The following is a 2,670-nucleotide window of genomic DNA, read 5'->3' on the forward strand; positions in this document are numbered from 1 at the left end:
CTGAACCAAGTGTTAATCCCTGCCCTCAAGGAGTTCAGTATTTCAGTGTACTTTAAACACTTGTGTTACTCCAGGAAGGGAAAAAGAGGGTGATTAAACCAGTCTTTTAGTTGGTCATCCACATATACATGAAGCTCAAAAAAATGTGCAAAAAGGCCTTTACTTTCACTCTACATCACTTATTCCAACCAATGGGAGTCAATTGAACATGTAATTATCTTGTTTGTTGGATTTTTTTTTTTTTTGCTTTGTAATTAGTGTATTAAGGAGACAATACATTTTAAGAATTGTTTAAATTCTGATATCCAGATTTAAGTATGTGAACATATGATAAGACTTTTAAACATACAATTAAATGTATTCATTATAATTTGCTATACTACCAACATTAGTTACTTTGGAGCGTAGGTCAAGTGGTTTAAAGTAATCCTGTAACATACCTAAAGAACACCTTCCTATATTATGCATGCAAATTACTTCTCCACGTAAAGTTCTTTTCTCTTTAATTTCTATGTCATCCAGCTCTGAAGTCACTACTTGGGCTTTTCGTGGCCCACATACAAGGAGGGGGGCAAATAACCAGGACTGGTCAATATATATATATATGGATGGATGGCACAGCAGAAGGAAACATAATTCTGGAAATGCAAGCCTTCAGGAAGCAGCATTATTATGGTAAATCCCTCCTACAGAAAGGTATCATTTTTATCACTGATACCACTGGATAAATTTTATATTACATCATATTCAAGTAACAGTTGAGGCAATAGAATAAATGCAGAGACATTACAATGAATCCCACTTAATACAAAGAACTATACAGGCCAACAATTCTCTACACATTTTTTTCCTCATTGCCAGTTAAATACAGAGTTTTACTTTCATGGCTTAACAATGAAGGGTCATACACTGAAGCCAATACATATATCTAGCATTTCAGTCTAAGCTTGTCCACTTATATAGCTGAAGTCAATTATAGGGTTTGGCAAGAAATGCTAGGAAAATGTCTTTGTAAAGTAGTTTTTACAGGTATTAAACTTCATCTTGCACACAGAAGTCATCATACATACAGGGCAAAGTCAGAGCTTTTATACTTGTGTTTATTCTTCATTTAACTTTTTAAAACAGTACTATAGTTGAATATTAAAACAAAAACAAGAGCAAGTAGTGAGCATATTGTGATTACAGTCCTTCACTCATTCACTACTGTACATAAAATGCCAGCAGTGAATGTTATTCACTGGCCCATTAAGAGGTCTGACACTGAAAACCGCCTCTGGGATGATGTTCATCATCCTCATATGCTTTTCTATTGTAATGGCGCCATCTTTCCTGATTTGGAGCAAAGTCCACCAGTTTTACTTTATCTGTCTTATCAGTCTCTTCCACTTCCTTCCTCTCAGGTAAGAATTTTTCCAGCAAAGACAGTTTATAAGGAGAGAGAATGCCATTCTCAGGAAAGTTTATCTTCAATTCGATGATTAGGCAATGCTTTTCATAGGGTCTATGATAAAGTGGCATGCCTTCATTTAGTACCCACTTGATATCTCCATGCTTGACAATCTGACCTGGATGAGAGGTGGTGACAATGGTCCAGTTGTCAAGAGCAGATATTGGCTTCTGGAAGCCACACAATACTTCAACCAGCTGTATGTCCATACACATGAAAGATCTTCTCCTCATCGAGTAAAACCAGCATGGTCTTTCTGATCTAAGATAATATACTATCTCCTGGCTCCAGTCCTGGCTCTTGGTCTTCTTTACCATGGAATATTGTCTTCTGGCCATCTTTCATGCCTTTGTCAGTATGAACTTCTAGAATCTTCTTCTCTCAAACTATCTTCCTTCCATTGCAGCTTTTACATCTGTCTTTAGGGCTGATTCGCTCCCCATGGCCCTGGCACTCCATGCACACAGACTGAATTTGCTGAACCATTCCAGGTCCTATCTGATGAATTCTTATTTGCATTCCAGTACCTCGGCAATTGGGACAGCACTCTACTCCTCCTTTCTTACCTCCTCTACTTTCACATTTGTCACAAATCACATTCTTTTGCAGAGCCAGTTTTCTTGTTACACTATTAAATAAGTCTTCTAGGGTTACTGAGAGCTGACGTACAACATTTTTACCTTTCCTTTCTCTCTGTATCCTTCCTCCTCCTCCAAAAAGCATATCAAAGATATCCATGGGGAAGCCAAAACTGCTACCTGCTCTACCCTGTTTAATTGCCTGTTCTCTTCCATTGTCATATAATTCTTTCTTCGCATCAAAGAGAACTTCATAAGCTTGAGAAATCCATTTAAACTTATCTCCTTTAGTTGGATTCTTATCAGGATAGTACTTTAAGGCCAGTTTCCTATAAGCCTTTTTCAATTCTTCCTGAGTAGCATTGGGTTTGACCCCCAAAACATCATAGTAAGTGGTTTCTTTCACCATCTTCTGCCAGTGAGGGGGCTGAGGCCAGTGAACAAGAGAGTGGGAAGGAGTACAGAGCTGTGCAGAGCTCGGGTAGTGACCGCTCCTCCAACTCTCACTGAGCATTCTGGAAAGTTCCTGGATTTTTTTTTTTACTGTACTTTAAGTTCTGGGGTACATGTGCAGATCTTGCAGAATTTTTGCATAGGTACACACATGACACAATGGTTTGCTGCCTCCATTCCCCCAATACC

At 38.3% G+C, this 2,670-nt stretch overlaps 1 pseudogene; it reads right to left on the reverse strand.

The window, feature by feature from the left end:
• Positions 1 to 1,248: 1,248 nt before the first annotated feature.
• LOC108316571 lies at positions 1,249 to 2,437 on the reverse strand (annotated as a pseudogene).
• Between the last annotated feature and the right edge of the window lie 233 nt (positions 2,438 to 2,670).

This window comes from Cebus imitator, unplaced genomic scaffold, assembly GCF_001604975.1.
Source record: "Cebus imitator isolate Cc_AM_T3 unplaced genomic scaffold, Cebus_imitator-1.0 Scaffold189, whole genome shotgun sequence".
Lineage (NCBI taxonomy): Eukaryota > Metazoa > Chordata > Mammalia > Primates > Cebidae > Cebus > Cebus imitator.